This window comes from Hordeum vulgare, chromosome 5H (assembly GCF_904849725.1).
Source record: "Hordeum vulgare subsp. vulgare chromosome 5H, MorexV3_pseudomolecules_assembly, whole genome shotgun sequence".
NCBI lineage: Eukaryota > Viridiplantae > Streptophyta > Magnoliopsida > Poales > Poaceae > Hordeum > Hordeum vulgare.
This window is the reverse complement of record NC_058522.1, coordinates 530,837,918-530,848,915: the sequence shown is the minus strand read 5'-3', so window position 1 is coordinate 530,848,915 and position 10,998 is coordinate 530,837,918.

The following is a 10,998-nucleotide window of genomic DNA, read 5'->3' as shown; positions in this document are numbered from 1 at the left end:
ATAGTGCACGCTCGGAAGGGGTTAATACTTAGGTGATTCTTGATCACAGCTAAGTCCCCGAGTGCGACGTATAGTGCACGCTCGGAGGGGGTTAATACTTAGGTGATTCTTGATCACAACTAAGTCCCCGAGTGCGACGTATAGTGCACGCTCGGAGGGGGTTAGTACTTAGGCGATTCAGGATCACAGCTAAGTCTCCGAGTGCGACGTATAGTGCACACTCGGAGGAGGTTAGTACTTAGGTGATTCTTGATCACGTCGAAGTCCCCGAGTGCGACGTGTAGTGCACACTCGGAGGAAGTTAGTACTTAGGTGATTCTTGATCACGTCTAAGTCTCCGAGTGCGACGTGTAGTGCACACTCGGAGGAGGTGATTACTTAGGTGATTCTTGATCACAGCTAAGTCCCCGAGTGTGACGCGTAGTGCACACTCGGAAGATGAGAGTACTTAGGCGATTCAGGACCGCAGCTAAGTTTTTTTTAGTGACCGGAGTCTGCGACCGTGGGAGAACTCTGAATCTGCACAAAACTGAATCTGTTGTATATATTATTTCTTCAAAACTTGTTCGTTACACTGCTTCAGTCGACGATCACGTATAAAAACGCTTAAGGAGATCCCCGTTCGATGCGTGTGGCTCGTCTGTCTCCCTCTGAATGTTGTAGAGTCTGTATGCTCCGTTGTTCAGCACCTTGGAAATGATGAAAGACCCTTCCCAGGCCGGAGCCAACTTGTGTGGTCTTTTCTGATCCACTCGGAGCACCAAATCACCAGCTTGGAATGTGCGACTCCTGACGTGACGCGCGTGAAAGCGTCGCAGATCTTGCTGGTAAATTGTTGAGCAAGTAAGTGCTATCTCGCGCTCCTCCTCTAGAAGATAGACTCCATCTTGCCTTGCTTGTTCTGCTTTGGCTTCGAAGAAGAGTTCGACTCGCGGGGCATTGTGAAGCAGGTCACTCGGAAGGACCTCTTCTGCTCCATAAACGAGGAAGAACGGTGATCGCCCTGTTGATCTGTTCGGAGTGGTGCGGAGGCCCCAAAGCACTGAAGATAACTCGGTGACCCATGCACCGGCAGAATGTCCTACCTCTCGCCAGAGTCGGGGCTTCAAACCTTGAAGGATAAGTCCGTTCGCACGCTCAGCTTGTCCGTTGGATTGCGGATGTGCTACGGAAGCAAAATCCACTCGGATACCCTGACTCGCACAGAAGCCTTTGAATCTATCCGAGTTGAAGTTTGTCCCATTGTCTGTGATTATGCTGTGAGGTACCCCGAATCTGGAAATGATATCCCTGACAAACTTGACAACTGTTGAGGCGTCGAGTTTCTTGATGGGCTTGGCTTCTATCCATTTTGTAAACTTGTCGACTCCCACCAACAGATGTGTGTAGCCTCCTTGGCCTGTCTTGAATGGTCCGACTGTATCTAATCCCCAAACTACAAATGGCCACACAAGTGGGATCGTTTTTAAAGCAGATGTTGGCTTGTGGGACTTGTTGGAGTAGAACTGATAGCCTTCACATCGGTCGACCATATCTTTAGCCATCTCGTTGGCCTGCAGCCAAAAGAAACCGACTCTGAATGCCTTGGCGACAATTGCTCTTGAAGAAGCGTGATGACCGCAGGTTCCCGAGTGAATATCTTCTAAGATCAACTGCCCTTCCTCAGGGGAAATGCAGCGTTGAAGAACGCCCGAAACACTCTCCTTGTACAATTGACCGTCAATGACAGTGAATGCCTTCGACCTGCGAACTATTTGCCTGGCTTGGACTTCATCTTCTGGAAGTTCTTGCCTTAGGATATATGCGATGATCGGCACAGTCCAATCGGGAGTGACAACCAGAATCTCCATGACCAGATCAACCACAGCAGGTACATCGACTTCAGTCGGATCTGTTGCGCTCTTGGGTTGTACCGGTTCTTCTGTGAAGGGATCTTCTTTAACTGAGGGAAGATGGAGGTGCTCGAGGCAGACATCACTCGGGACTGGTCTCCGAGTGGATCTGAGTTTCGCCAACTCATCAGCCGCTTGGTTCTTCAGCCTCGGAACATGATGGAGCTCTAGACCTTCAAACTTCTTCTCCAGCTTCCTCACTGCATTGCAGTACACTGTCATGGTGGGGTTCCTTACGTCCCACTCTTTCATCACTTGGTTGACCACCAAATCCGAATCGCCGTAGACCATCAGGCGACGGACGCCGAGTGAGATGGCCATGCGCAATCCGCAGAGGAGAGCTTCATACTCCGCCTCGTTGTTGGAGGAATCAAAGTGTATCTGAAGTACGTACTTGAGCTTGTCGCCTTTGGGTGATATGATCACAACGCCAGCGCCGGAGCCGTTCAACATCTTAGACCCATCGAAGAACATTGTCCAATGAGCCGAGTAGATGTGGGTCGGTTGCTGTTGTTCTACCCATTCTGCTATAAAGTCAGCCAGGGCTTGAGGCTTAATAGCTTTCTTGGCCTCGAACTTGATGTCATAGTACAGCATCTCCATTGCCCACTTCGCCACTCGGCCTGATGAATCACGATTGTGGAGAATTTCCGACAACGGAGCATCAGAAACGACAGATACCGAGTGGTCTTGGAAATAATGGGCCACCTTCTTCGCAGTCATATAAATCCCATAGATAAGTTTCTGATAATGGGGATACCTCTGCTTGGAAGGGGTCAGTACTTCGGAGACCTAATACACTGGCCGCTGAACTTTGTATGCTTTGCCTTCTTCTTCTCGCTCGACTGTAAGAACAGTACTGACGACTTGATTTGTAGCCGCGATATATAGAAGAAGGGGCTCTTTACTGAGTGGAGCAGTAAGAACCGGCTGGGTGGAAAGTAGGACTTTGAGGTCGTCGAATGCGACTTGGGCTTCGTCTGTCCACTCGAAGGTATCTCACTTCTTCATGAGTCGGTACAGAGGAAGTGCTTTTTCGCCAAGTCGACTGATGAACCTGCTCAAAGCCGCTAGGCAACCTGTGAGCCGTTGAACATCGTGTATTCTTACCGGCCTCTCCATTCGGACGATGGTCCCGATCTTTTCGGGGTTAACGTCGATCCCTTGTTCGGAAACAAAGAAACCGAGTAACTTTTCGCTGGGAACACCGAATGAACATTTGGCTGGGTTGAGCTTGATATCGTACCTACGAAGGTTGGCGAATGTTTCTGCCAAGTCAGTCAGCAGGTCGGAACCTTTGTGTGACTTGACTACGATATCATCCATGTATGCCTCCACATTGCGACCGATCTGGTCGAGGAGACATTTTTGGATCATGCGGATAAAGGTAGCTCCTGCATTCTTCAGACCGAAAGGCATAGTGATGTAGCAGAAGCACCCAAACGGGGTGATGAAGGCTGTTTTCAACTCATCGGGACCATACAGACGGATCTGATGATAGCCCGAATAGGCATCAAGAAATGACAAACGCTCGCATCCCGCAGTCGAATCGACAATTTGATCTATGCGGGGGAGCGGAAAATGGTCTTTAGGGCAGACCTTATTGAGATGCTTGAAGTCGATGCACATTCGGAGTGACTTGTCCTTCTTGGGTACCATGACGACATTTGCGAGCCACTCGGAGTGGTGAACCTCGCGAATGAAGTTGGCAGCCAGTAGCTTGGCCACCTCCTCTCCGATTGCCTTCCTCTTGTGCGCGGTGGACCAGCGCAGGCGCTCTCGGACAGGCCGATCGGCGGGATCCACATGCAGTCGGTGCTCAGCCAACTCCCTGGGTACACCCGACACGTCAGATGGTTTCCATGCGAAGATGTCCCAGTTCTCACGGAGGAATTGGGTGAGCTCGGCTTCCTATTTAGGATCGAGGGTGGTGGAGATGTTCGTCGGGGTGGCTGAGTCGTCCGTCGGGTGGATGCTGACCTTTTTCGTCTCTCTCGCCGACTGGAATGCGGACTCAGAAGCTGGTTTCTTCGAGCGCATCAGGTCGGCAGGGTCGACTGTCTTCTTGTACTCGTCGAGCTCGAGTACCGCCATCTGCTGGTCAGCGATTCTTGATCCCTCCTGCAGACACTCCTCGGCTCGCTGGCGGTTGCCTGTGATGGTGATAACGCCTTTTGGGCCGGGCATCTTCAGCGTCAAGTACACATAGCATGGACGTGCCATGAAACTCACGTATGCCGGGCGGCCCAAAATTGTGTGGTAAGCGCTCTGGAAATCTACCACCTCAAATGTGAGCTTCTCCTTGCGAAAGTTCTTGTCGGAGCCGAAGATGACGTCCAACGCGATCTGGCGGAGTGACTTGGCCTTCCGTCCAGGGACGACTCCGTGGAACTGCATATTGCTCTCGCTGAGTCTGGACATCGGAATGCCCATTCCCTTGAGAGTGTCATCGTACATGATGTTCAGTCCGCTACCGCCGTCCATGAGGACTTTGCGCAGTCGGACTCCTTCCACTACCGGGTCGACGACCAGAGCCTGTTTTCCTGGGGTGGGGACATGCGTTGGATGATCCGACTGATCAAAGGTGATCGCAGTCTGAGACCATTTAAGGAATTTGGGAGCAGTCGGAACGGCCATGTTGACCTCTTTGTTCACCAACTTCAGTCGACTCTTGCTTTCGACGTCAGCAAAAATCATGAGGGTTGCATGGACTTGGGGGAACGGATCCTCCTTGTCCTCCTCATCCTGTTCGGGATTCTTCTCACTCGGTTGCCCTTCGCTGAATCCCTGGATCAGGAGACGACACTGCCGAGTGGTGTGCTTCGCGTATATGGGGTTGCCTTCTTCGTCCATCTTCGTGTGAACCGGACAAGGCTGGTCCAGGATGGGATTGTTGAACGGCTTCTTCTTGGGGGCAGACTGCGCTTTCCCTTTGCCCTTGAACTTGGCGCTGGTCACAGCTGCAGCTTCTGCCTGCGGTGTGGGCGGAACTTTCTGTTTTTGCTTCCGAGTGTTACCTCCGTTGGCATCGCCGACTGTCTTGTGTTTGCCACTCCGGATGCGGTCTTCTTCCTCGCCATTTGCATAGCGAGCCGCTATCTCCATCATCTTGCTCATGGAGATGTCGCCTGTCCGTCCAAACTTTAGGTACAGCTCCCTGTACTGTACGCCTGCCTTGAATGCGCAGACCGCTTGATGCTCGGTGACGTTCTCTACCGTATGGTAAAGAGTTGTCCATCGCTGGATGAAGTCGCGCAAGGGCTCATTCGGCTTCTGGACGCAGTGCTGAAGCTCCACAAGGCCTGCAGGGCGTTTGCACGTCCCTTCGAAGGTCCTGATGAACACACGGGCCAGATCTGCCCAACTGTAAATGCTGGAGGGAGCCAACTCGTTCAACCAGGCTCGTGCCGAGCCGTCGAGCATCAGAGGGAGGTCCTTCATAGCGACATGGTCGTCCCCTCCTCCGATCTGGACTGCCACTCGGTAGTCGTCTAGCCATGTTTCAGGCTTGGACTCCCCCGTAAATTTACCGATTCCCGCTGCCAATCGGAAGTTGGGCGGGATGTCAGCCGAGCGGATGGCTCGACTGAAACACTCGGGGCCGGACACGATGGTCCTGCTGCCACTTGGACAATCCAGATCGTGACCATCGCGGTGGGCTCGACCCCTGTCGACTCTTTGCTGGGCGATTCGCCCTCTTGCGTCGGGTCTTGGGTCGTAAGTGTCGCCGACTGAACGCCGATCATCATGATGTCGGGACCCATAGGGCCCACCTCGCGGAGGGGTGCGCGAGCGGCGGCGATCTTCGGGGATCATGGAACGGCTGCCTCCCCTGTGGTGCTGATGGGAACCAGGGCTGTGAACCGACCGATGCGTGTTTGCATGGATGGAACTATTGTAGATCCGGTTGTGCGACTGGGAGACTGCCGAATTATGCTGCTGCGCCGTGTGCAACAGAGCACGGATCTGCTCGATTCCCCTCCCCGCCTCTGAATCAGTCGGCTGGACGGAATCGGCGATCTTGGCAGCTGCCGCCAAGTTGAGGAGAGGTGTGCGGAACAACTCAACGTTGCTCCGCCGGGTGTGCCGACTGGCAGAACGACGAGGCGGACGACGTGCACCGGATGCTTCGCCGATTTCATGCTCGCTCCGGCCGGCCTGCCGGGGATCTTCATGGGTGTTGGCCATGTGTACTTCTGCTGCAGGCCCGCGACCCGTGTACTCGGAAGGAGGCTCAGTCGGAACCGACCCCGAGCACTGGGAACGCGGGGCAACCACAACAGACTCCAGAACTGCCACCTGAGAGGACGCGATCTGACGCGCTCGAGCATGCTGCACCCAACGTTGGAGACGCGGACTGCGGGATCGCTTGTTGTGACGCATGGCGGAGGTGCAAGCTGACAATGGAGCCGATTGTTGGAGAAGAAGAACGCCGCGAGCGCCGGCACGGAAGTGTGTGGCCCCACGACGGGGAAGCGCCTCAACGTCGAGAGGCGCCTCCCGAAGCCACGCCGAATCGTCGACGGTGAAGGAGAGAGCGCCGAAGAGGATCTGGTGACCCATGCTCGAATCTCCACCAGATGACATGACGAAAGGAAGTAGTCGCAAACTCGCCGGAAGTCGCTTAGACGTCTGCCCCAAGGTGGGCGCCAACTGTCGTGGGTATACGCCTGACAGTAGATGTGTAGGGTACGAATGAGATGGGCAGAGTCCTAGCTACGGCGAGGTTGTATGAGTTCAGGCCCCTCTGCGGTGGAGGTAACAGCCCTACGTCTCAGTGCTCTCAGAGCTTGTTACCGAGTGTAATATGGAGTACAATGTTTTGCTAACCCCTTTACCAGTGGGGGAGGGCGGCTTATATAGAGTGCGCCGCCCTCCACAACGGTTCTGATCCGGGGGTGGAGTAGTGGCGATTGAATGCGTACGTTACAGGTAACGTATGCTCTAAATGCTAATAAATGCACCCGGAAACGTACGGCAGCTTCCCTCCAGAGAGGTTACGACGTACCGAGTGTATCCAGTCGGTTGGCCTGGTGCCCTCCGAATGCTAGTCTCCGACTGGATGATTCCGGGCCTGTTACCGACTGGATGATGGGGGCTCCTTAATTCAGTCGGGGCAGACTTAAGGTCCTGTCCTTTGTGTGGGGTAGTCCTTGGGTAGGACATGTACGGCAGGCCTATGACCCTACCCTAGGACTATGACCCCATCAGGTGCTGATAACCCCGTAGCAGATAACTTGTCTAGGTTAGAGAACGTTCTTGATGACCCACAACCTATTGATGGTATCTTTCCCGATGAGCAACTGAATCTCATCAATACTTCACGTAGTGCACCGTGGTATGCTGATTATGCAAACTATATCGTTGCCAAATATATACCACCTAGTTTCACATACCAGCAAAAGAAGAAATTCTTCTCTGACTTGAGACTTTACTTTTGGCATGATCCTCACCTTTATAAGGAAGGAGTAGATGGTGTTATTAGACGTTGTGTACCTGAACATGAACAGGGACAGATCCTACACAAGTGTCACTACGAGGCCTACGGAGGACACCATGCGGGAGATAGAAGTGCACACAAGGTATTGCAATCAGGTTTCTATTGGCCCACTCTCTTCAAGGATGCCCGTAAGTTTGTCTTGTCTTGTGACGAATGTCAAAGAGTAGGTAATATCGGTAAACGTCTGGAAATGCCTATGAACTATTCACTTTTCATTGAACCATTTGATGTTTGGGGCTTTGATTATATGGAACCTTTTCCAAAATCCAACGGGTATACTCACATCTTAGTTGCTGTTGATTACATCACTAAGTGGGTAGAAGCTATCCCCACTAGTAGTGCTGATCACAACACATCTATTAGGATGCTTAAAGAAGTTATCTTCCCTAGATTTGGAGTCCCTAGATATCTAATGACCGACGGTGGTTCACATTTCATTCATGGTGCTTTCTGTAAAACGCTTGCTAAGTACGACGTCAACCATAGAATTGCGTCTCCCTATCACCCTTAGTCTAGTGGTCAAGTAGAGCTAGGCAATAGAGAGATTAAACTAATTCTGCAAAAGACTGTCAACAGGTCTAGAAAGAATTGGTCTAAGAAGCTCGATGATGCACTGTGGGCTTATAGAACTGCCTATAAGAATCCCATGGGCATGTATCCGTACAAAATGGTGTACGGTAAAGCATGTCATTTACCTCTTGAGCTAGAGCATAAAGCTTATTCGGCAATCAAAGAGCTCAACTTTGATTTCAAATTTGCTGGTGAGAAGAGGTTATTTGACATTAGCTCGCTTGATGAATGGATAGCTCAGGCATATGAAAATGCCAAGTTGTTCAAATAAAAGGTTAAGAGATGGCATGATAAGAGGATACAAAAGCGTGAGTTCAATGTAGGTGATCATGTCTTGCTATATAATTCTCGTTTAAGATTTTTTGTAGGCAAGCTTCTCTCTAAATGGGAAGGTCCCTATATTGTTGAGGAAATATATCGTTCCGGCGCTATCAAGATCAACAACACAGAAGGTAATTGTCCGAGAGTTGTAAATGGGCAGAGAATCAAGCATTATATCTCAGGTACTCCCATAAATGTTGAAAGCAATATCATCAATACCATAACTCCAGAAGAATACCTAAGGGATATTTATCAGCCTGTTTCAGACTCCGAAAACGAAGAGGTGTATGATTCGGTAAGAAAACAGACTCCAAAACTTTTCCAGTAGGGATTTTTCTCCGTTTTGGATTTTTTGAAAAAAAAAAAGAGAAATTGGAAGTAGTCCGGAAAGCGCACGAGGAGGCGACAAGTCTGCCAGGCGCGGGCCCACCCCCTGGCCGCGCCTGGGGGGCTTGTGGCCACCTCGTATACCTCCCGGACTACGTTTTCGTGCGGAGTAATCCTTCTGGTTGGAAAAAAATCATTATATATTCTCCCGTAAGGTTTGACCTCTGTATCATGCAAATTCCCTCTGTTTTCGTTTTGAGCTTGTTTCTGCTGCACATCTAGATCGCTATGACGTCCCCAAAAGCTCCGAAGGACAAGATCTTCGAGAAGGTCATCAATCCCTACCTCACGGGAGTGCTGCAACAACCTCAATCTATCGAGATGTGTGAGGGGATGTTGCACATCCGTGATGTTTGAGGGACCCAAGAAGACCGGAAGCATGGAGGCGAGGCTCGAAGCAATGGAGCAACATGTCTTCAAGTGCCAAGGGATGGTGGAGCATGGACTCAACGCCAACCACATGATGATCACGGAGTTCACCAGCAAGCACAGGATCGATGCCAATGACATTGGGAAGCACCTCTCCAGGCTCTATGACAGGATTGATCACCTCCAGGCCCAGATCTATGACCTGCAGAACCAAAACTGTGAGTATGAGTAGAGATTTAAATCAATACGGTTGGCTGCAGATTTGAGGATTCCGGAGACTCGTTCATCTTTCCATGATGGAGCACCTATGCCTTGGAAGACGGAGGATCAAACCCATATTGCAACAATTCCACCACCATCACCTCCAAAGGAAGACAACTAAGCATGGGTATGGGCAATCCCCTTGGCTTGTGCCAAGCTTGGGGGAGTTGTCCCGGTATCGTATCACCATCAGATCTTTTGCCTTTACCTTTGTTTTAGTTTGTTCCTTTTCAGTTTTCTCTTTCCCTAGTAGATTAAAATTCTTAGTGTTTTAGTCTTGAGTTTTGTTTTGTGTCACCCCCGATGTATTCAAGCTCGTGAGCCATATAATAAAGAGTGTCTTAGTTGAAGGGCTTTGCCTCTTGCCATGATCAAAAGTGTGAGAAAAGAACAAAAGCATGAAAGATCATGTAATGATCTTATGGGAAGTGATGGCTTCACATATAAAAAGAATGTTGATTGAAACTTGTTGAGGGTAGACAAACGTAGACCTTGGTCATTGTTGCAATTAATAGGAAGTGATAAAGAAGGAGAGGTTCACATATAAATATTTCATCTTTGACACCATCTATGATTGTGAACACTCACTAAACTATTACATGCTTAGAAGTAGATGTTGGACAAGGAAGACAACATAATGAATTGTGTTTGCTTGGTTTCGAACAATGTTATATGATTAGAGATCCCTTAGCATGTTACGATTGCTTCCACCTCATATTAGCCAAAACCTCCCGCACTAAGTACCGATACTACTTGTGCATCCACAAACCTTCAACCCAGTTTTGCCATGAGAGTCCACCATACCTACCTATGGATTGAATAAGATCCTTCAAGTAAGTTGTCATCGGTGCAAGCACTAAAAATTGCTCCCTAATATGTATGATCTATTAGTGTGTGGAAAATAAGCTTTGTACGAACCTGTGATGAGGAAGGCATAAAAGCGACAAATTGCATAATAAAGTTCTTTATCACAGGAGGCAATATAAAGTGACGTTCCTCCGCACTAAGAGGACACGCATCCAAACCTCAAAAGCGCATGACAACCTCTGCTTCCCTCTGCGAAGGGCCTATCTTGTACCTTTACTTTTTGCCCTTGAAAGAGTTATGGTGATCTTCACCAATTCCTTGTTTCGCCCTTATCTTGGCTAATGTCATATGCTAGGGAAAGATACATATTCATATGTCAACTTGGAGGTAAGCATTCATGAATTTTTATTGTTGACATTACCCTTGAGGTAAGCAGTTGGGAGGCAAAACTATAAGCCCCTATCTTTCTCTGTGTTCAGCTGAAACTTTGATCTCATGAGTACCACGTGAGTTGTAGCAATTGTAGAGAACGAAAAGATGATGAGTATGTGGATTTGCTTTATAAGCTCTTATTTGACTCTTTCCGATGTTGTGATAGATTACAATTGCTTCAATGACTAAAGGCTATCGGTTGCTATTTCTCGGTAAGATTCTTGATCCATACTTTACTTTGTGAAGGAATTGTCACTTTAGCATGAGAGATTATATGTTGGTATTGCTGTCCTGATCATGATCATGATGCATGTATGTTCGTATCTTGTTTTGTCGACACCTCTCTCCCTAAACATGTGGGCATATTTATTGAGCTCGGCTTTCGCTTGAGGACAAGCGAGGTCTAAGCTTGGGGGAGTTGATACGTCCATTTTGCATCATGCTTTTTCATGTTGATAT